The sequence below is a fragment of the Salvelinus alpinus genome, chromosome 24, assembly GCF_045679555.1.
Source record: "Salvelinus alpinus chromosome 24, SLU_Salpinus.1, whole genome shotgun sequence".
In the NCBI taxonomy this organism is placed as follows: Eukaryota; Metazoa; Chordata; class Actinopteri; order Salmoniformes; family Salmonidae; genus Salvelinus; species Salvelinus alpinus.
Genome location: NC_092109.1, coordinates 1,267,564 through 1,292,468, shown reverse-complemented (window position 1 = coordinate 1,292,468; position 24,905 = coordinate 1,267,564). Strand labels below are relative to the sequence as shown.

The 24,905-nt window shown below is 44.3% G+C and overlaps 1 protein-coding gene across 1 annotated transcript in view; it reads right to left on the bottom strand.

Annotated features, from left to right (window-relative positions):
- The window catches only part of LOC139551707 (spectrin alpha chain, non-erythrocytic 1-like), a 71,026-nt gene extending 60,280 nt beyond the window's left edge, over positions 1-10,746 (bottom strand). Inside the window, exon 1 of the mRNA XM_071362978.1 lies at positions 10,644-10,746. The gene's annotated coding sequence lies outside the window, so the exon portion shown is untranslated. The remainder of the gene's footprint in view (positions 1-10,643) is intronic.
- Between the last annotated feature and the right edge of the window lie 14,159 nt (positions 10,747-24,905).

The window sequence follows — 24,905 nt, the reverse complement described above, 5'->3', positions numbered from 1 at the left end:
TTAGAGGGACAATAGAGTCCTGAGTACCAGGCCATTAGGGCCTGATGGTCATTAGCAAGTTGGGTACTACCAAAGCATGTCCAGAGTGCATAAAAAGAGATTACCATGACTCAACGGTCACGTGGAGTTTAACTGCGGTCATGACTCATGACTGCCGGTGTGGTGGTAATACAGTCACTGCAACAGCCCTACTCCTTCCCTCTGGTGACACCAGTGATGACCTCAACCTTGTTTTTGATCCCATCAAGAATGCAAAACATAAACACACACACCAGCAATAATGTAAAACACAGACATGCCAGGAGGAACGTCAGTGTTTAAAAGTCTTATGGTTGGAGCAGTTTGATGTCGAGCCACACCCAAACTGTCAACCATCAGTAGAAACACAATGTGCAACAGCTATGAAGGGAAGTGGGTGGTGGTGGGTCGATGGGCTTAGAAAATACCAATTTCTGTGCATTAAAGCCCAACCGATTTATCGGTTGACCGATATTAAAAATATATATAGTTAAAAAAATAAATAAATAATTAAATACTAAAAATAAATTGAAAAAAAATAGTACATTTAAAAAATAATTCGCCAGATATTAGCCTTTTAAGAATGTATTTGCGGCCTCCCGGGTGGCGCAGTGGTCTAGAGCACTGCATCGCAGTGCTATGCTGCGCCACCAGAGTCTGGGTTCGCGCCCAGGCTCTGTCGCAGCCGGCCGCGACCGGGAGGTCCGTGGGGCGACGCACAATTGGCTTAGCGTCGTCCGGGTTAGGGAGGGTTTGGCCGGTAGGGATATCCTTGTCTCATCGCGCTCCAGCGACTCCTGTGGCGGGCCGGGCGCAGTGCGCGCTAACTGAGGGGGGCGGGTGCACGGTGTTTCCTCCGACACATTGGTGCGGCTGGCTTCCGGGTTGGAGGCGCGCTGTGTTAAGAAGCAGTGCGGCTTGGTTGGGTTGTGCTTCGGAGGACGCATGACTTTCGACCTTCGTCTCTCCCGAGCCCGTACGGGAATTGTAGCGATGAGACAAGATAGTAATTACTAGCGATTGGATACCACGAAAAAATTGGGGAGAAAAGGGGATAAAATTTAAAATAAAAATAAAAATAAAAAAAAGAATGTATTTGCATCATCATTTAATCCACCGAAAAGGACCAATATAAGATGCGGGGAAAACGCTCTGAAAAAAATGTGTTCAATGAATTTGACATTTTTTGGGGCATTTCATTATTTGTCTGAAGAGGGCGCTCTTTACATGGCTATTAGCCTATTTTGCCTTGGCGCTATAGCAAGACTGGACACGATCACCCAATGCAACTACACCAGTCGGAGAGGAAAGAACTACTATGAACTAAACTGTTACTGCTTCTACGGGGAGTGTTGAGTAGATAAAAGCTTGCCAGCTCAAACAATGGATGCTATGCCCAAATGTAAAGCAAGTGCCATTCAACTCTGTGGTTACGTTAACGTTACAGCCCATTAGTGAAGCCCGCAAATCTGGTGTGTTAAATTTGCTCTTTGCAAAGTCTATTCCTCAACCTCTGTCATTCAAATGTTTTCAGAGACATAAAAAAAAATAGCAGGTTAAAAAGTAGCGCTTTGTAGCTACGTTTTTATTCATTTATTTAACCTTAATTTAACTATGCAAGTCAGTTAAGAACAAATTCTTATTTTACAATGACAGCCTACCCCGGCCAAACCCTAACGACACTGGGCCAATTGTGCGCCGCCCTATGGGACTCCCAATCACGGCCAGTTGTGATACAGCCCGGGATCAAACCAGGGTCTGTAGTGATGCCTCTAGCACTGAGATGCAGTGCCTTAGACTGCTGCACCACTCGGGAGCCCAATAATTTTGATGTATGGCTTGTCACTAGTCAGTGACTGGTCCAAATTCACATTTTGCCACCCTCATTTCCATCATGAGTGCTAGCTAGCTAACCTTAACCTAACCCAAACCTTAACCCTCACCATTTAAAATGTAAACGGGGTAGGGACGTCCCAAGGATTCCGGATAGTAAGAACCATTCACTTTCAAGTGACAACTATCAGAATTCAGTGGCTACAGTCCTACAATTGATGAAAATATAGCTAAATACCAATACATTTTTTTAATGTTTTATTCCAGCTACAATAATAACAAATAATCAGCAAATATTGGTTATTGGTGAATATTTCCACTCCAAAATCGGATCCAAAAATCCCATATCGGTCAGACTAAGGATGGTGGATGAACTACCTTGACATATGCACAAGGTGCTAATGAAATGAGTTCATTTTGGCTCCTTCCTGACCCCTTCCAATAGCTATCTGTCCAGTGACTACATCATTGAAGAGATAGGGACAGACAGAAGCATTGGGATTGCTCCACCAGAAGCATTGAAGCATTGAGCTTCCTTCCGCCATGTTGCTCTTCTACAATCCTTTCAGATCTGTGCATAGGGTCTGTAGTGATGGCTCTAGCACTGAGATGCAGTGCCTTAGACCGCTGCGCCACTCGGGAGCCCAAATGCAACAATGCACATGCAACAATGTTGATTTTCACTTTGCTTCTTAATATAAATCCACTAGCGTTCTATAACTACACTATTAGTTTGTGTTTCTTACATCTGCAAACAGCTAGTTGGTATTTTATTAGCAAGTTGGGCCTAAATCTTGTTAGCCGCTAATGCGGCCTCGTTTTCTACCCTCTCACAATAACTCCTCCCTGACATTTTTAATTTGTTGTCATGTCAAACACTGTATTCAAAGTGCCCACTATCATATTCTAACTAAAAAATTTGAATAATCATTCTATTTCCATGATTCCAACAATTCACCCAAGTGTTTTTCTCTAAATCGCAAGTCAAATCGCAATTGCAACATTTGGTTAAAAATAAGGCCTAGATTGTTTGCCCATTGAAGTTGAATAGAACAGTATACAACAGAATGGATAAAGCAAATTTAGAACATTTCTTATTCAAAAACCCAAAATACCGTCAAATAACCTTTTTGCATACCGTGATACTTAACTGAAAAACACATGTAATTTTGGAGAGAAAAAACATCTGATTTTATAAGGCTCCCCTTAGAGTTGTTTATTAACCATTATTTTACCAGGTATATTGGCAGAAACCTTGTGTAAAAGAGAAAGTAGTGCACGAAGGACCTGGGGAAGAGTTGCAGGAGAAGAGAAGAATGTGCCTATTTGAAAGCTAGGGGAAAAATGAGTAGCTCACGACATGTTTTTTTAAAAATTTTAATAGCTCTCATGCTAGAAAAGGTTGGAGAACCCTGCCCTAGCAACTCCAGACTCCACAGACACAGCGTGCTTCAGAGCCTGTACTGTTCTTCCTTCAGCAGAATGTGCCAAAACTTTGTTCATTTGCACGTGTCTGATTCACATTCGCTTGTAAATGTCTAAACTCATCAAAAATAAAATTCGGAAGCTTCTATCTATATATGTATAATTTTATGAGCTGAATTGCCTGTCTTTGCAATTTCTTTATTAATACTGTATATGCCAGGTTGATTGTCTGAAAATCTGGATACTGCCCAACTCTAGTCTCCAACTGTTTGAACAACATGCCAGCCTGTCTACATGTTGAAATCAAGTGGACTAGCTTATTTCTCAGAATGAGAACGAGTTGCCAATTCCTTATATAAATTGTGGTTTATGGTTATTGCACATTTATAAAGCAAAGAGTTGCAACATTAAGCTCACCAGTCAACCTGTGTATTGAACATTCATATTGCAATGTACAGCCTAACCTATGGATTCTGTGTACACATTATAAGACACTAATATTTGTGTAAACTATTCACAGTTGTGTTCTGTGAGTGTCACGGAGTAGGCTGATACCCCATTTCATGTGTGCACAATCCATAGGTTAGGCTATACAGTAAGGGATGTGACAAATTGACAATTTTGCTTAACGTTTAAACTGCATTTTTTATATTTTTTATTGGTTTTCCCGTTAAAATAAAAATTACAGCAGATTAAAAACTGTTGCATGCATTCGTGAATTGCAGTTTATTTATTGTTCAGGCTAATTGTTCAAAGCTCCCTTTTATGAAATTTGACAACTAAAATGCTTGATTGCGTTTCAAAGCATGAATGTCTCGTATGCTGTGTGATGGCATGAACGAATATAGGCCTAAGTAAGTTACGGTATTAAGACTAAACAGGATGTGTTCTTAGGCCTACAGCTCGATGGTGGTTATACAAGGATACTATACAAAGCCTCCTAATGATAACGACATCACTTATTATAACGATAATCATAATAATAACAAGAAGGAGATCAAGACAAAGGAGGGAATAGGAGCGAGAGCTGCGTGCATATTAGGCTGTGAGAGACAAACAGGTGCTGTTAGATTACAATATTATTTGACTGCCTTGCCTGTTTGGAACAGTGTAAACAACATTAAATAAATGATAAGTAATACCTGTCTGTTCTAACGAAAAACAATTGTAAAGCCTTTATTATAGCATAGCAAAGATTAAAAACAGCCAAATCTGTGAAATTGCTTTATCTGACGTTTTGCCGTTGCATGAGGCTTGGTGCTCACGGAATCAGTAGGCTACAAATAAACCAAATAGGCACATTTGGGCAGACTTGATACAACATTTTGAATAGAAACGCAATGGTTCATTGGATCAGTCTAAAACTTTGCACATACACTGCTGCCATCTAATGGTCAAAATCTAAATTGCGCCTAAACTGTACAATACATTGTGGCCTTTCTCTTGCATTTCAAAGATAATACAAAGAAGAAACATGCATTTTTTTGTTCCATCTTTCAGCAGATCTAATGTGTTACATTCTCCTACATTAATTTCACATTTCCATTTCCTTTCAAATGGTATCAAGAATATGCATATCCTTCCTGAGCTACAGGCAGTTAGATTTGGGCATGTCATTTTAGGCGAAAATTGAAAAAAAGGGTCCGATCCTTAAGAGGTTTTAAACAAACACTCAAACAGGCAACAGAAGCAAGATCTGTTTTGTTTCTGTAGACATATGGATGATTTATAAAGCCAGGCACATGTAACAGTTAGGCTACTGATTATAGATCTAATTAAGTTGGGGTTTGACAATTTAGCTAAGCTCTATTCGCATGGGACTAGAATTACTAGAGAACGTTGGTTATGTAATTATTACCCCAGAATGTCCGTTATTCCAGAGGACGATTCAGACGGGATTATTAAAAATAAAATAAAAAATTATTCCAATAAATGAACAGTTATGACGGAAGCCTGGATGTTTTTTTTTAGGCGTGGAGATATTTCAACAAGTCCAGGCGATAACAGGGCTACACTGATAACTCGAGCTTGGTTTAGAGGTCGACAATCGGCATGGCCGATTATTTAGGGCCGATTTAAAGTTTTCATAATCGTTAAATCGCCTTTTTGGACGCCGATTATGGCCGATTACATTGCAATCCACGAGGAAACTGCGTGGCAGGCTGACCACCTGTTATGCGAGTACAGCGTCAAAAGGACCTTGTGGCTGCAAGGAGCCAAGATAAATTGCTAGCTAGCATTAAACTTATCTTATAAAAAACAATCTTCACAATCACTAGTTATTAACCTAGTAATATTTTTTTTTTTTACCTTTAATATCATCACCCATGTGTAGTTAACTAGCTTTTCCTGTGTTCCATATAATCAACGCGGTGCCTATTAATTTATCATCGAATCACATCCTACTTCAACTTTGCCAAACGGATGATGATTTAACAAAAGCGCATTGCCGAAAAAAGCACAATCTTTGCACAAATGTACCTAACCATAAAACATTAATGCCTTTATTAAAATCAATACACAGAAGTATATATTTTTTCAACCTGCATATTTAGTTAAAAGAAATTCATGTTAGCAGGCAATATTAACTAGGGTAATTGTGTCACTTCTCTTGCGTTCAGTGCAAGCAGAGTCAGGGAATATGCTACAGTTTGGGCAGCCTGGCTCGTTGTGAACTGTGAACTAATTTGCCAGAATTTTACAAAATTATGACATAACATTGAAGGTTGTGCAATGTAACAGCAATATTTAGACTTAGGGTTGCCACCCGTTCTATAAAATACGGAACGTTTCCGTATTTCCCGGAAATAAATGTTTTGTTTTCGAAATTATAGTTTCCAGATTTGACCATATTAATGACCAAAGGCTCGTATTTCTGTGTTTATTATATTATAATTAAGTATTTGATATTTGATAGAGCCCCCCGCCCTCCTTTCGGAAAAGCTGACCACGACTCCATTTTGTTGCTTCCAGCCTACAACCAGAAACTAAAACAGCAAGCTCCCGCGCTCAGGTCTGTTCAACGCTGGTCCGACCAATCTGATTCCACGCTTCAAGACTGCTTCGATCACGTGGATTGGGATATGTTCCGCATTGCGTCCAACAACAACATTGACGAATATGCTGATTCGGTGAGCGAGTTCATTAGAAAGTGCATTGACGATGTCGTACCCACAGCAACGATTAAAACATTCCCAAACCAGAAACCGTGGATTGATGGCAGCATTCGCGTGAAACTGAAAGCGCGAACCACTGCTTTTAACCAGGGCAAGGTGACCGGAAACATGACCGAATACAAACAGTGTAGCTATTCCCTCCGCAAGGCAATCAAACAAGCTAAGTACCAGTATAGAGACAAAGTAGAGTCGCAATTCAACAGCTCAGACACAAGAGGTATGTGGCAGGGTCTACAGTCAATCACGGATTACAAAAAGAAAACCAGCCCCGTCGCAGACCAGGATGTCTTGCTCCCAGACAGACTAAATAACTTTTTTGCTCGCTTTGAGGACAATACAGTGCCACTGACACGGCCCGCTCCCAAAACCTGCGGGCTCTCCTTCACTGCAGCCGAGGTGAGTAAAACATTTAAACGTGTTAACCCTCGCAAGGCTGCAGGCCCAGACGGCATTCCCAGCCGCGTCCTCAGAGCATGCGCAGACCAGCTGGCTGGTGTGTTTACGGACATATTCAATCAATCCTTATCCCAGTCTGCTGTTCCCACATGCTTCAAGAGGGCCACCATTGTTCCTGTTCCCAAGAACTTCCGTCATCATGAAGTGCTTTGAGAGACTAGTCAAGGACCATATCACCTCCACCCTACCTGACACCCTAGACCCACTCCAATTTGCTTACCGACCCAATAGGTCCACAGACGACGCAATCGCAACCACACTGCACACTGCCCTAACCCATCTGGACAAGAGGAATACCTATGTGAGAATGCTGTTCATCGACTACAGCTCAGCATTTAACACCATAGTACCCTCCAAACTCGTCATCAAGCTCGAGACCCTGGGTCTCGACCCCGCCCTGTGCAACTGGGTCCTGGACTTCCTGACGCGCCGCCCCCAGGTGGTGAGGGTAGGTAACAACATCTCCACCCCGCTGATCCTCAACACTGGGGCCCCACAAGGGTGCGTTCTGAGCCCTCTCCTGTACTCCCTGTTCACCCACGACTGCGTGGCCATGCACGCCTCCAACTCAATCATCAAGTTTGCGGACGACACTACAGTGGTAGGCTTGATTACCAACAACGACGAGACGGCCTACAGGGAGGAGTTGAGGGCCCTCGGAGTGTGGTGTCAGGAAAATAACCTCACACTCAACGTCAACAAAACAATGGAGATGATTGTGGACTTCAGGAAACAGCAGAGGGAGCACCCCCCTATCCACATCGACGGGACAGTAGTGGAGAAGGTGGAAAGTTAAGTTCCTCGGTGTACACATCACGGACAAACTGAATTGGTCCACCCACACAGACAGCGTTGTGAAGAAGGCGCAGCAGCGCCTCTTCAACCTCAGGAGGCTGAAGAAATTCGGCTTGTCACCAAAAGCACTCACAAACTTCTACAGATGCACAATCGAGAGCATCCTGTCGGGCTGTATCACCACCTGGTACGGCAACTGCTCCGCCCTACAACCGTAAGGCTCTCCAGAGGGTAGTGAGGTCTGCACAACGCATCACCGGGGGCAAACTAACTGCCCTCCAGGACACCTACACCACCCGATGTCACAGGAAGGCCATAAAGATCATCAAGGACAACAACCACCCGAGCCACTGCCTGTTCACCCCGCTATCATCCAGAAGGCGAGGTCAGTACAGGTGCATCAAAGCAGGGACCGAGAGACTGAAAAACAGCTTCTATCTCAAGGCCATCAGACTGTTAAACAGCCACCACTAACATTTAGTGGCCGCTGCCAACATACTGACTCAACTCCAGCCACTTTAATAATGGGAATTGATGGAAATTATGTAAAAATGTATCACTAGCCACTTTAAACAATGCCACTTAATATAATGTTTACATACCCTACATTACTCATCTCATATGTATATGTATATACTGTACTGTATATCATCCACTGCATCTTGCTATCTTTATGTAATACATGTATCACTAGCCACTTTAAACTATGCCACTTTATGTTTACATACCCTGCATTACTCATCTCATATGTATAGACTGTACACTATACCATCTACTGCATCTTGCCTATGCCATTCTGTACCATCACTCATTCATATATCTTTATGTACATATTCTTTATCCCTTTACACTTGTGTGTATAAAGTAGTAGTTGTGGAATTGTTAGGTTAGATTACTTGTTGGTTATTACTGCATTGTCGGAACTAGAAGCACAAGCATTTCGCTACACTCGCATTAACATCTGCTAACCATGTGTATGTGACAAATAAAATTTGATTTGATTTGATTTTGAGCAGTCTGACTGAGCGGTGGTAGGCAGCAGCAGGCTCGTAAGCATTCATTCAAACAGCACTTTACTGCGTTTGCCAGCAGCTCTTAGCAATACTTGATGCACAGCTCTGTTTATGACTTCAAGCCCATCAACTCCCGAGATTAGGCTGGAAATACTAAAGTGCCTATAAGAACATCCTATAGTCAAAGGTATATGAAATACAAATGGTATAGAGAGAAATAGTCCTATAATTCCTATAATAACTACAACCTAAAACGTCTTATATTGAAGAAGACATCCGCCGCATTGTTCTCAATCCCAATATGCTGGTTAATTTTGCTATTATGTACATTGCAATATAGGGAAAGGAGCCAATTCTACGGCGCACCGAAGATTGTTTCAGAACCATGGACAGCAACCATATCCAACGCGGGAGAAAGAGCATTTGTTATAAAATAATATTTGATTTATTACTGTTGCACAATTATTTTCCCATAATATAACCATATACAATTTCAGTATCACATGTCTTAGAGTGATGGACTGTGCCATCCCCGTGGCCTACGCAATGGATTAGTCCACTGAGACTGTCACGAAACAGACCGGTGTCTTGTACACCATGACAAATAAATAAATACGGCTGCTCAACTAAAGAAATATCGGCCGACCAACAGCCTATCAACCAAACAATCGACCAGTTGACTAAATGGAGTCAGCCCTATACATTATCTAGTCCAATTGTGGCACGTTTCACAATTTTTTCCATTAGCATCAGTTTCAATGGGGACCGTTATTTTGAAGGCGAACCACCATTCCACTATTGTTGCTAATGCTGTTCACAACACACTGGTAATTTGTTCAATGGCATTCCACCAAATATATTTAAGCAATAAGGCCCTAAGGGCTGTTCTTATGCACGAAGCAACTCGGAATGCCTGGACACAGCCCTTAGCTGTGGTATATCGACCATATATCACAAACCCCGAGGTGCCTTATTGCTATTATAAACTGGTTACCAACGTAATTAGAGCCGTAAAAATAAATGGTTTGGCATACCCACCGTATATGGTCTGATATTGGCATACCCATGGTATATGGTCTGATATACCACGGCTGTCAGCCAATCAGCATTCAGGGCTCAACCTTCCCAGTTTATAATGGTGGTTCGAGCTCTGAATGCTGATTGGCTGACAGTTGTGGTATATCACGGGTATGACAAAACATGTATTTTTACTGCTATAATTAAGTTGGTATCCAGTTTATAATATCAATACGGGACCTGGGAGGGGTAAATGGCCAATATACTCACCGTTGCCTCGTGCTTAAGAAAAGCCCTTAGCCAATAAACCACGGCTATATACCACAACCCCTCCGGGGTCCTATTGATTCAATAACTAACCCTTCTTAGCAGTTCCGTCTGTGATTCCACTATCATATTGCCGTGATGCCGGGCGGGTCCTTCGGCTATGGCCGACAACATATGGCTGCCTTCGACAGAATATACTACCATGTATTAAAATGGGCCATTGATTTATAAAAATGTAATAGCTGCACATTTTGCTGTTGAATGGGTGGTTGTGTGACCTCGCGCTGTCAAAGTCAGCGCAAGGAAGCTTGTTGACTTAGCCAGAGATGGTTTATGGCTCAGCTAATGTAGCTAGTTAACTAGCCTCCTCCAATAATAAGGTTTTGGCTCAATAAGATATGCAAGCTTGTTTTCAAACGGGGAGGAGATGACGGTGCCCTGACAGTTATGTTGTCGATGCAAGTAGCTACGATGCAAGTAGCTTGCTAGTTAGCAGGGGGATGGTGAGGCTAGCTGTGAGTGACGAAATGCTAGATAGTAGAGCCTACACAAGTTACTTTAAAAGCAGAAAGTGCAAGTTAGTGAAGCCGTTTTTATTCAAACCCACCATGTGCAAAATAACAGTTCTAAATAGCACGCTTACCTCTACTGTGATGTGAGCTTGGGTAGCTTTCTAGAACTGGATCGAAAACGGGGCCAACCTCCCGGAATGAAATAGCTGTCGCGCTTTTTCAACCATCGTCTCGTCAGCAACACTAAGACAGATCACGGAATTTCGAAAATGTTAAAAATAAAAGTTTCCCACGTAATAGTAGAAGTATCAATATCTGTATTTATTCATGATATGGAAAATTGTGTAAACATTAACAATGATTCATATTTGTTCATATTTAATTGACATTTACATTAAATGTGGGTTTTAAAACATGTTCCAAGGTAAAATATGTGCCCCCAATACAATACACTCTATATGAAAACACTGGATATACCAAACATTATGAACACCTTCATAATATTGTGTTGCTCTATGCTTCCTACAGCTGTGTCAAGTTGGTTGGATGTCCTTGGGGTGATGGACCATTGAAATCTAATTTGATTTGATTCACCACGGACGAGCAGAATCCTTTTTCTTCTTTCACGACTCTGACGAGCCCGTTGTGGAGGACATACGGATCCCTCGGGAAAAGGGGAGCCGTATAGAAAATTTCAAATATAATTCGTAAAAATCCAAATAACTTCACAGATCTTCATTGTATAGGGTTTAAACACTGTTTCCAATGCATGTTCAATGAACCATAAACAATTAATGAACATGAACCTATGGAAGGCTCGTTAGGCACTAACAGCTTACAGACGGTAGGCAATTAAGGTCACAGTTATGAAAACTTAGGACACTAAAGAGGCCTTTCTACTGACTTTGAAAAATACCAAAAGAAAGATGCACAGGGTCCCTGCTCATCTGCCTGAACGTGCCTTCGGTATGCTGCAAGGAGGCATGAGGACTGCAGATGTGGCCAGGGCAATAAAAGGCTATGTCCGTACTGTGAGACGCCTAAGACAGCGCTACAGGGAGACAGGACGGACAGCTGATCGTCCTCGCAGTGGCAGACCACGTGTAACAACACGTGGTCTGACCAGGAGGGTCCGTGGAGGGTCCGTCATGGACAGGATCGGTACATCCGAACATCACACCTGCGGGACAGGTACAGGATGGCAACAACAACCGCCCGAGTTACACCAGGAATGCACAATCCCTACATCAGTGCTCAGACTGTCCACAATAGGCTGAGAGAGGCTGGACTGAGTGCTTGTAGGCCTGTTGTAAGGCAGGTCCTCACCAGACATCACTGGCAACAACGTCACCTATGGGCACAAACCCACCATCGCTGGACCAGACAGGACTGGCAAAAAGTGCTCTTCACTGACGAGTTACGGTTTTGTCTCACCAGGGACGATGGTCGGATTCACATTTTTCGTAGAAGGAATGAGCGTTACACTGAGGCCTGTACTCTGGAGCGGGATCGATTTGGAGGTGGAGGGTCCGTCATGGTCTGGGACGGTGTGTCACAGCATCATCAGACTGAGCTTCTTGTCATTGCAGGCAATCTCAACGCTGTGCGTTACAGGGGAGACATCCTCCTCCCTCATGTGGTACCCTTCCTGCAGGCTCATCCTGACATGACCCTCCAGCATGACAATGCCACCAGCCATACTGCTTGTTCTGTGTGTGATTTCCTGCGAGACAGGAATGTCAGTGTTCTGCCATGGCCAGCGAAGAGCCCGGATCTCAATCCCATTGAGCACTGGGCTCTGGGACCTGTTGGATCGTAGGGTGAGGGCTAGGGCCATTCCCCCCAGAATAGTCCGGAAACTTGCAGGTGCCTTGGTGGAAGAGTGGGGTAACATCTCACAGCAAGAACTGGCAAATCTGGTGCAGTCCATGAGGAGGAGATGCACTGCATTACTTAATGGAGCTGGTGGCCACACCAGATACTGACTGTTACTTTTGATTTTGACCCCCTTTGTTCAGGGACACATTATTCCATTTCTGTTAGTCACATGTCTGTGGAACTTGTTCAGTTTATGTCTCAGTTGTTGAATCTTATGTTCATCCAAATATTTACACATGTTAAGTTTGCTAAAAATAAAGGCAGTTGACAGTGAGAGCTGAGTTTACTACCTCAACTAACCGGTACCCCCGCACATTGACTCTGTACCAGCACGCCCCTGTATATATATATATTTTTTTTTTTCTGCTCCTCTTTAATTACTTGTTACTTTTATCTCTTATTCTTATCTGTAATTTTGAAACTGCACTGTCGATTAGGGGCTCGTAAGTAAGAATTTCACTAAGGTCTACACCTGTTGTATTCGGCGCATGTGACTAATAACATTTTATTTTATTTTATTTTGACATGCACTGAATACAACAAATGTAGACTTTACCGTGTACTGGGCCGCATGCACTACCCTCTGTAGCACTTTGCGGTCGGATGCTAAGCAGTTGCCATACCTTGCCATATTCTTGATACACACAGGAAACTGTTGAGTGTGAAAAACCCAGCAGCATTGGAGTTCTTGACACAAACCGGTGCCATACCCTGTTCAAAGGCTCTTAAATCTTTTGTCTTGCCCTTTCACCTTCTGAATGGCACACAAACTATGTCTCAATTGTCTCCTCCCCTTCATCTATACTGATTGAAGTGGATGTAACAAGTGACATCAATAAGGGATCATAGCTTTCACCTAGATTCACCTGGTTAGTCTGTATTTAAAGTTTTTTATGTCACATGCACATGTACAGTGAAATGCCTTTCTTGCAAACTCAAAGCCCAACAATGCAATAATCTATAACAATGTATTACTAGGAAAAAAAATGAGAAATAAGAATAAGAAATATGAAATACACAATAAAGTATTTACAGTAAGTAAGCATACTATATACAGCAAATATTGAAAAGGTCCGTTCCAATACCATATCTACATGTGCAAGGATACTGGAGTGATGAAGGTAGATATGTATAGGGGTAAGGTGACTAGGCAACAGGATATAAGATAAACAGAGTAGCAGCAGCTTGCATGTGCGTGGGTGTGTGGGTGTGTAGAGTCAGTGTAAATGTATGTGCATATTGTATGTGAGTGAGCAGTTTATGGAGTGAGTGTGTGTTGGAGTGACAGTGTGTGTGTGAGTGTGCATAGAGACAGTGCAAATACTGAAATAAAAGGTCAATAAAGATACAAGGTCAACTCAGTCCGTGTAGCAATGTCATGGAAAGAGCAGGTGTTCTTAATGTTTTGTATACTCAGTGTACATATTGGTTTACAGAGAGAAAACTATTTCAGGTGTCGAAGTAAAAGTTGGGGTTGGGATTACTCACTACGGTCTGTAGAATCTATATATGGTGTTATTTCATTATAGCCTATATAGTAATGATTTAACAACAATATATTGGAATAAAATAGAATCAATTAGGGAAGGGAGTTGGTCACAGAGGTCTGGTGTTGGTGGAGGGACTTGTGAAGGGTGGACCTAGTGCTATGGTGGGAGTTGTCTGTGGTGATAGAGTTAACTGTGGTGTTGACCTACTAATAAATGCATAGAACACAATAATTTGACACAACCGCTGATAAATGAAAAATAATGCTGCTGAACAACCAAATCTGAAGCATAAATTGGATGGGAGTGGCGGGAATAATGGGGATAATCATGCTATTTTAATGACAATACATTCCGTTATGCAGCATAATTAACATTTTTATTTCCAATTTTGGGAGGAAGTTGACAGAACTTTGCAATGGCCAATTGGAAAACCCATTGTCACTAAACGTAGTGTCCAAAATCTTATGAATATGAGGGACAAGAATAGAGATAACATTCAAAGTCTTGTTAATCAGCTTGAGGAACAGGTTGAGTTGACCAGCCCCCAACCCATATGCAATGGGATGGGAGATGAGGATGACAGCACAAACTTAAATCAGTGCAACACAGTCAATAAACAAATGTAAACAAATTCACCAATCAAAGACAGAGTGGGTAGGGGAAATGCAGTGAAACGTAAATGGTGAGGAATGGGTCACACAGCCCAAGAAACCCGAAACACTCTTTCCTTTCTGTAAATGACCAAATAACATTGAACAAGCAATGCTAGCATGTGATATCTGTGCAAAATGGTATCACTTTCATTGTGTTGGCCTATCTCCAGATAGTCAAACGGATGTAGAATATGCTACGTTTCTATGCAACGCAGAATTATGTCGAGTTCAAGTACAGCCATTGCAAAACTGATTTAGTCTTAAAAGGGGACTTTGACACATTGATACAGTACATTCTACTGCTAGTGACAACATGGTTAAATGAAACAAAATGGTACAAACAGAGAATGTAAATGAGGCTCAGGTACAAAACCTATTGCCTGTGGAGTGTTTAAATGAGGGAATGTCAACTGCTCAGAGAAAACTTTCAGACTGCCAACTTAATTTGATAAACGTACAAACCTTTGAGTATAAAGAACCTGTTTCTGATATTCATCCTGATGTAGCCAAAAGTTCATATGATGGAGTGTCGATGGTGCAGCCCAATCAAATCTCAGACACCCAAGATATTGGGAATTAATACTACCACTTAGAGACAGAAAGTTTTGTGTAGAGGTTTATCAGATGAGGAATTCGTAATCTCTATGAAAACTGAATCAGATGAACAGCATGTAACTGGAGAGGTTGACATCAAAATTCGCAAGGATACACTGAAGTGTGTTTAGTCAGATGAGGCAATTAGGGTGTTTACGTTGTCTCATGACGAATGGGAGAGGGTCCATTCAGAAAGAAGTGGTAGATATTTAAAAAACGTTCTCATGGGTCGGCCTATTTGCACCTCCGAGAAGAGGGGTCCAGAAAAGTTGGATCCACAGCCTCTGCCTTTTAGAAAACAGGTAGCAGTTGTGGTGTTTATGTGTGCTTGTTCTCTGATGCAGTCTTTTTATTTTTAGTTTACCGTTATTTAACCAGGTAGGCTAGTTGAGAACAAGTTCTCATTTACAACTGCGACCTGGCCAAGATAAAGCAAAGCAGTGCGACACAAACAACAACACAGAGTTACACATGGAATAAACAAACATACAGTCAATAATACAATATAAGAAAAAAGTAAATATACAATGTGTGCAAATGAGGTAGGATAAGGGAGGTAACGGCCATAGTGGTGAAATAATTACAAATATAGCAATTAAACACTGGAGTGATAGATGTGCAGAAGATGAGTGTGCAAGTAGAGATACTGGGGTGCAATAACAGTATGGGGATGAGGTAGTTGGATGGGCTATTTACAGATTATCTATGTACAGGTGCAGTGATCTGTGAGCTGCTCTGACAGCTGGTGCTTAAAGCTAGTGAGGGAGATATGAGTCTCCAGCTTTAGTGATTTTTGCAGTTCGTTCCAGTCATTGGCAGCAGAGAACTGGAAGGAAAGGCGGCCGAAGGAGGAATTGGCTTTGGGGGTGACCAGTGAAATAGACCTGCTGGAGCGCGTGCTACGGGTGGGTGCTGCTATGGTGACCAGTGCGCTGAGATAAATCAAATTAAATAAAATGTATTTATATAGCCCTTCTTACATCAGCTGATATCTCAAAGTGCTGTACAGAAACCCAGCCTAAAACCCCAAACAGCAAGCAATGCAGATGTAGAAGCACGGTGGCTAGCAAAAACTCCCTAGAAAGGCCAAAACCTAGGAAGAAACCTAGAGAGGAAACAGGCTATGAGGGGTGGCCATAAAGCGGGGCTTTACCTAGCAAAGACTTACAGATGACCTGGTGGGTTTGGCGTCGAATATGAAGCGAGGGCCAACCAACGAGAGCATACAGGTCCCAGTGGTGGGTAGTATATGGGGTTTTGGTGACAAAACGGGTGGCACTGTGATAGACTGCATCCAATTTGCTGAGTAGAGTGTTGGAGGCTATTTTGTAAATGACATCGCCAAAGTCAAGGATCGGCAGGATAGTCAGTTTTACGAGGGTATGTTTGGCAGCATGAGTGAAGGATGCTTTGTTGCGAAATAGGAAGCCGATTCTAGATTTAATTTCGGATTGGAGATGCTTAATGTGAGTCTGGAATGAGAGTTTACAGTCTAACCAGACACCTAGGTATTTGTAGTTGTCCACATATTCTAAGTCAGAACCGTCCAGAGTAGTGATGCTGGACGGGCGGGCAGTTGCGGGCAGCGATCGGTTGAAGAGCATGCATTTAGTTTACTTGCATTTAAGAGCAGTTGGACGCCACGGAAGGAGAGTTGTATGGCATTGAAGCTCGCCTGGAGGTTAGTTAACACAGTGTCCAAAGAAAGGCCAGAAGTATACAGAATGGTGTCGTCTGCGTAGAGGTGGATCAGAGAATCACCAGCAGCAAGAGCGACATCATTGATGTATACAGAGAAAAGAGTTGGCTCGAGAATTGAACCCTGTGGCTCCCCCATAGAGACTGCCAGAGGTCCGGACAACAGGCAAACTGATTTGACATACTGAACTCTGAGAAGTAGTTAGTGAACCAGGCGAGGCAGTCATTTGAGAAAGCAAGGCTGTTGAGTCTGCCAATAAGAATGTGGTCATTGACAGAGTCGAAAGCCTTGGCCAGGTCGATGAATACAGCTGCACAGTATTGTCTCTTGTCGATGGTGGTTATGATATTGTTTAGGACCTTGAGCGTGGCTGAGGTGCACCCATGACCACCTCGGAAACCAGATTGCATAGCGGAGAAGGTACGGTGGGATTCGAAATGGTCAGTGATCTGTTTGTTAACTTGACTTTCAAAGACCTTAGAAAGGCAGGGTAGGATAGATATAGGTCTGTAGCAGTTTGGGTCTAGAGTGTCTCCCCCTTTGAAGAGGGGGATGACCGCGGCAGCTTTCCAATCTTTGGGGATCTCAGACGATATGAAAGAGAGGATGAACAGGCTAGTAATAGGGGTTGCAACAATTTCGGCAGATCATTTTAGAAAGAGAGGGTCCAGATTGTCTAGCCCGGCTGATTTGTAGGGGTCCAGATTTTGCAGTTCTTTCAGAACATCAGCTATCTGGATATGGGTGAAGGAGAAATGGGGGAAGCTTGGGCAAGTTGCTGTGGGGGGTGCAGGGCTGTTGACCGGGGTAGGTGTAGCCAGGTGGAAAACATGGTCAGCCGTAGAAAATTGCTTATTGAAATTCTCAATTATCGCGGATTTATCGGTGGTGACAGTGTTTCCTAGCCTCAGTGCAGTGGGCAGCTGGGAGGAGGTGCTCTTATTCTCCATGGACTTTACAGTGTCCCAGAACTTTTTGAAGCTTGTGCTACAGGATGCAAATTTCTGTTTGAAAAAGCTAGCCATTGCTTTCCTAACTGCCTGTGTATATTGGTTCCTAACCTCCCTAAAAAGTTGTATATCACGGGGGCTATTCGATGCTAATGCAGTACAGGATGTTTTTGTGCTGGTCATTGCTTTCCTAACTGCCTGTGTATATTGGTTCTAACTGCCTGTGTATATTGGTTCCTAACCTCCATAAAAAGTTGCATATCACGGGGGCTATTCGATGCTAATGCAGTACAGGATGTTTTTGTGCTGGTCAAGGGCAGTCAGGTCTGGAGTGAACAAAGGGCTATATCTGTTACTGGATTACATTTTTTGAATGGGGCATGCTTATTTAAGATTGTGAGGAAAGCACTTTTAAAGAATAACCAGGCATCCTCTACTGACGGAATGAGGCCAATATCCTTCCTGTCGATTAGAAAGGCCTGCTCGCTGAAGTGTTTTAGGGAGCGTTTGACAGTGATGAGGGGTGGTCATTTGACCGCAGACCCATTACGGACGCAGGCAATGAGGCAGTGATCGCTGAGATCCTGGTTGAAGACAGCAGAGGTGTATTTGGAGGGCAGGTTGGTCCAATTTGTAAGTCGCTCTGGATAAGAGCGTCTGCTAAATGACTTAAATGTAAATGTAAATATCTATGAGGGTGCCAGTGTTTACGGATTTGGGGTTGTACCTGGTAGGTTCATTGATAATTTGTGTGAGATTGAGGGCATCTAGCTTAGATTGTAGGACAGCCGGGGTGTTAAGCATGTCCCAGTTTAGGTCACTTAACAGCACAAGCTCTGAAAATAGACGGGGGGCAATCAATTCACATATGCTGTCCAGGGCACAGCTGGGGGCAGAAGGTGGTCTATAGCAAGCGGTAACTTGTGAGAGACTTGTTTCTGGAAAGGTGGATTTTTAAAAGTAGAAGCTCAAATTGTTTGGGCACAGACCTGGATAGTAAGACAGAACTCTGCAGGCTATCTCTGCAGTAGATTGCAACTCCGCCCCCTTTGGTAGTTCTATCTTGTCCGAAAATGTTATAGTTAGGGATGGAAATTTCTGGGTTTTTGGTGGTCTTCCTAAGCCAGGATTCAGACACGGCTAGGACATCCGGATTGGCAGAGTGTGCTAAGGCAGTGAATAAAACAAACTTAGGGAGGAGGCTTCTAATGTTAACGTGCATTAAACCAAGACTTTTACGGTTACAGAAGTCAACAAATGAGAGTGCCTGGGGAGTGGGAGTGGAGCTAGGCACTACAGGGCATGGATTAACCTCTACATCACCAGAGGAACAGAGGAGGAGTAGGATAAGGGTACGGTTAAAGGCTATAAGAACTGGTCGTCTAGTACGTTCGGAACAGAGAGTAAAAGGAGCAGGTTTCTGGGCACGGTAGAATAGATTCAAGGCATAATGTACAGACAAAGGTATGGTAGGATGGGAATACAGTTGAAGTAAACCTATGCATTGAGTGACGATGAAAGAGATATTGTCTCTAGAAACATAATTTTAACCAGGTGAGGTCACTGCATGTGTGGGAGGTGGAACTAAAGGGTTATCTAAGGCGTATTGAGCAGGGCTAGATGCGCTACAGTGAAATAAGGCAATAATTACTAACCAAAACAGCAATGGACAAGGCATATTGACATTAGGGAGAGGCATGCGTAGCCGAGTGATCATAGGGGTCCAGTGAGTGGCTCAGGCGGGCCGGAGACACGGTGATTCAGGCAGCTAGCGGGCCGGGGATAGAAAGCTAGCAGAAAGGCCTTAGAGGGACGTCGCGACGGAAGAAGTCAGTAGTAGCCCCCTCGTGCTGTAACGTCGGCAGACCAGTCGTTGTGGATCAGCTGGGCTCCGTGTGGTGAAAGGGTCCAGGCCAATTGAAAAAATAGATATAGTGTTCAAAGAATTTGTCCGATGGGCCTCTTAAGCTAATGCTCTAGACAGCTAGCGGGCCGCGGCTAGCAGGCTAGCAGATGGGCATTCAGGGGACGTTGCAACGGAGGAGCCAGTTGAAAAAAACCCTCGGTCGAATTACGTCGGTAGTTCAGTCATGATGGGTCGGTGGGGGGTCCAGGCCAATTGGCAAAATGGGTATTGTAGCCCAAGGAGTGGCTGATGGACCTCTTCGGGTAGCCGGGAGATGGGCCTCGCAAAGGCTAGCTCCAGGCTAATTGGTTCTTGTGTAGCAGTGTGATGTTGTTCCCCTAGATTACGCACCAAATTGCACACAAGGACCAATTCAAATAGGCCAGGTCAAGAGGGGATGTTAATAATCTGATAATAATAATAATAATTCAGTGTATTTTTTTTATTTAATTACAGCTGCATAGCTAATGTTTTTATTTGGTGTACAAACACTTTTTCATACCAATATTGTACATACAAGTGATTGTAAAAGTTTTGTATATTTTGGATTGGCCCATCGCGGGTTATCTGTATTCCCATACCACTTTATCGTTCTCTTTTGCCTGACCCTCGGCTAGCAAGGTATGTTGTCCTTGGCTCCGAAACTGTTTAATATAAAACCGTCATAAGGTTATACAATGTACTGTTTTGCAACCATACGTTTGTTATAGTGTGGACAGTGTAGGAATTTATGTTAACAAGTTTCACAGAGCTCACTGACTGGGGTATCTGTTGTAACTTCTGAGTACTTGTGACAGTGGTTGAGTGAGTGTCCATGTGCTCGCGCAGGTGCCGGAGAGCTGTGACTGCACCAAGGGTAACGTGTGTGTTGTCTCTTCGTGTGCAGGTATGTCTTTTATTTTGTCAGAATTATGTTCTGTATAGTTTTACTTGTATATGCTGTTGTGCAGCGAGTGTGTGCACGCAGCACCTGTTGATTCCTTTTGGCGCTCTTTTGCCTGACATTCGGCTAGCAAGGTGCCGGAGAGCTGTGACTGCACCAAGGGTAACGTGTGTGTTGTCTCTTCGTGTGCAGGGCAAATAAAAAGAGTTCAACTAGCAGACCATCAGTTGTGGCAGCGTCCTAATTGAAAACACACAACGCAGAACGAACCACGCTACAAACTGGTGCCGCGACCTGCCGACTGGTTAGCTCAAGCTGACCACCGGAGCTGTGCATGTGGAGGAGATGCGCGACCCGCGCATGCGCACTTGTTGATGGTTTGCTATAAGTGAATGTATACTGTAAATAGTGAAGGTGAATGTAGCATATTCACTAGATAATTGTATTGGCGTTTATTTGCATGTTTTGAGGGAATTTGTTTATTGCATTTTTTTTGTATTTGTATGCAGTAAATTACATTGTAGTTTAGTTCTCTATTGAGCCATGGAAGACTCTCAAGTCCATAAGATGAGTTATGCTGGGGATTTTGGTGTGGTTAGTGTGGGTAGAGGGAGGGGTGTCCATGCATTTACACCATTGGTACAGTCAGCTCCTGGGAGTAGAGTGGCTGCTAGTCCTGAGTTTACAAGCACTGGGAGGGGTAGGCTGTTTACTCCACCTGATCAGGGTCTCCCACCTCTGTCTCTTGATGTACCATTGTCCCCAGTCCTCAGTAATAATGGGACACCGAGTCAGCTTAGTGACCTTATTAAGCAGATTGGTTCAGAGATAGGAGAATCTATCAGAGCGAGTTTACTGCAGCCTGGGGCTTCAAGTCTTTCTCCTGCCCATTCCCCTGACCAATCCCAGCAGTTTCCCTTGCCTGAACAATGTGGGTCAACTTTTATTGATGCGTCCAAGCTGAATCTGGTTGTGAAGTCAGAGGTTAGTGCTCCACCTTTCTTCAGGGGTGATGGCTCAGATAAGTACTCTGTCCTGGAGTGGGAGGAGCTAATGGGAGTCTACCTAGAGAAGAGGGGTTACACTGGGTCTGAGAATGTTGGGGAGGTGATGTCTAGGCTCATGGGGAGGGCACGGGATGTGACCAAAGTCTGGATGCGTAACAACCCTGTTGTCACAGATGTTAAGGCAGTGTTCAGTGTTCTCAAGCAACACTTTGGGGATACTGTCTACTCAGGTATGCCATTAGCTGATTTCTATTCAATGAGACCATATGCTAATGAGGGTCCACTAGATTTCTGGATTAGGCTTAACAAAGCTGCAGAGGCAGCTGAACAGTACCTTGTAAGTGAGGGTAGAACCTTGCCCAATCAGTGCTCAGAGTTGGCAGTCATGTTTGTACGCAACTGTCCTGATAAAGAGTTGGCCCAAGTGTTCAAATGCAAACCCCTTCGTGACTGGACAGCCAGTGAGGTACAGGATCGTTTGGATGAACTGTTAAGGGAGCGTAAAGCATGTAGAACACAACTTTCACAGCAGGTGGCTGCTGTCTTCGACTCCCCCCAGGAGGAAGTGGATCCTGAGAGCAGACCTAATGTGTCATCTTTTTCTCGATGTGGCCGTGAACCAGAACAGGCCCAATCTGTATCTGAGGGTGGGACATTAGAGAAAGTTTTGAGTATGCTAGAGAAGGCTCTTGTCAGCAATACTCAGTCTGTGAACAGAGGGCCCCGTAAACAGTTCCCCAAACGTGAGCGTGAGTGCGCTATCTGTGGAAGCACTAATCACTGGACCAAAGCTCACTGTCAGATGCACCAGCTGTGTTTCAAGTGCTTCTCTCCTGGCCACATGAGCTTTGACTGTAGTGAGACTGGGAAGCGAAAGAGCCCTGTATGTGGACAGACTGGCAGGTCTCAGGAAAACTAGAAAGTCTCCATTCTGAGGAGGGCAATGTGAGGCAGTCTAATTTTTCCTCCACTGATGATGATATCCAATCTGTTTATTCTTATTTTTGTGAGTCAGTACCCAAGAACAACACAGTAATTTTTCAGAACACAATGAGAATTTCTCCGAATGACAGCTTGTTTTACACCACCGTGCTAGTACAGGATAAAGTTGAGCTGAAGGGGATATTAGATAGTGGGTCCATGGCTACTACTCTGCGCGCAGATATTGTACCTCGGTTGAGGGAGGCAGGAGTGGTAGAGGGGAACTTTCTAGCTCCTTCAGACATCATACTGGTGGGTTGTGGTGGGACGCAAACTAGCCCAGTGGGCATGTGTGACTTGAAACTACAGCTTTATGGCTTCAGTTATGTAGTCCCAGTGCTGATTGTAGATGGGCAGGTTGATGAACTCATTGTTGGCACTAACGTGTTGAAGTCTCTGATTAGACAGTTCAAATCAAATGACAGCTACTGGCGGGTGGTGGGTACGCCAGGTCCCTCTGGTCAGTGTGAGGACAGCCAGTTCCTGCGTCTCCTATCAAATCTGGAGAGATGGAGAGGAGACTCCATCCCAGATAAAGTGGGCACCATTAAGTTGAAGAGGGCAGTAACGCTCCAACCCATGAGTGAGCATCTGGTGTGGGGCCGCTTAACCCCAAAGACAAAACTCTCTGTGGGCAGTACTGTTGTTGTCGAGCCCAGCACGTCTCGTTGTGTGAATCGACACATACTAGTAGGGAGAGTAGTTACGCCTCTGTGGGGGGATGGATGGCTCCCTGTGAAGATTGTGAATCCAACAACTTCGCCAGTTACCCTGAGACGAAATGCTAAAGTGGCAGATGTGTACCCTTGTATTGCATTGGAGGATTTTGATGATGTCAAGCAGCAAGCTGCTTACCAGAACGTGGCAAAAGTACAATGTGACAGCTCACATGGCAGTCTTACAGCTAAGAGTTCAGTTGGTGGCAGTGTAGTTAATGACAACAGTACACTGAGCAATCTTGGACTTCAAGGCCTGTCTGTTGAGGAGTGTCCAGTTTCACAGTTCTGGAAAGACAAACTTGTCGGTTTAATTGAGAAGTATGACACGGTGTTCTCTAGACATAGCCTGGATTGTGGAGAGGCAAAAGAGTTCTGCCATCGCATACGGCTGACTGATGACCGCCCATTTCTGTTACGGCTGTCGTCTTCCTCCTCGGACGAGGAGAGGAGAGAAGGATCGGTGGACCAATACGCAGCGAGGTAATTAGACATAAATGATATTTATTGAAACACGAAGACGAAATACGAAAACACTTGGAAATTACAAAATAACAAACACGACGTAGACAGACCTGAACATGGAACTTACATAACTACACGCAGAACTCACGAACAGGAACAGACTACATCAAACGAACGAACAGCCAAGACAGTCCCGTGTGGTGCACATACACAGACACGAAAGACACAGGAGACAATCACCCACAAACAAACATTGAGAACAACCTACCTTAATATGACTCTCAATCAGAGGAAATGCCAAACACCTGCCTCTAATTGAGAGCCATACCAGGCAACCCTTTAACCCAACATAGAAACACAACACATAGAAATGCCCACCCCGCTCACGCCCTGACCAAATAAACACATACAAAACAAGAGAAAACAGGTCAGGAACGTGACATAACCCCCCCCTTAAGGTGCGAACGCCGGGCGCACCAGCACAAAGTCTAGGGGAGGGTCTGGGTGGGCATCTGACCACGGTGGTGGCTCAGGCTCCGGACGCTGTCCCCACACCACCATAGTCACTCCCCGCTTCTGTATCCCCCTCCCAATGACCACCCTCCAACTAAACCCACCTAAATGAAGGGCCAGCACCGGGATAAGGGCCAGCACCGGGATAAGGGGCGGCAGGTCCTGGCTGAGGGACTCTGGCAGGTCCTGGCTGAGGGACTCTGGCAGGTCCTGGCTGAGGGACTCTGGCAGGTCCTGGCTGAGGGACTCTGGCAGGTCCTGGCTGAGGGACTCTGGCAGGTCCTGGCTGGACGGCTCTGGCAGGTCCTGGCTGGACGGCTCTGGCAGGTCCTGGCTGGACGGCTCTGGCAGGTCCTGGCTGGACGGCTCTGGCAGGTCCTGGCTGGACGGCTCTGGCTGGTCCTGGCTGGACGGCTCTGGCTGGTCCTGGCTGGACGGCTCTGGCTGGTCCTGGCTGGACGGCTCTGGCTGGTCCTGGCTGGACGACGGCTCAGTCCAGACGAGCAGTTCATGCGGCGTTGGGCAGACTGGCAGTTCAGGCGCCGCTGGGCAGACGGGCAGTTCAGGCGCTGCTGGGCAGACGGGCAGTTCAGGCGCCGCTGGGCAGACGGGCACACCTGTAGGGAGGAGACGGAGAGACAGCCTGGTGCGTGGTATA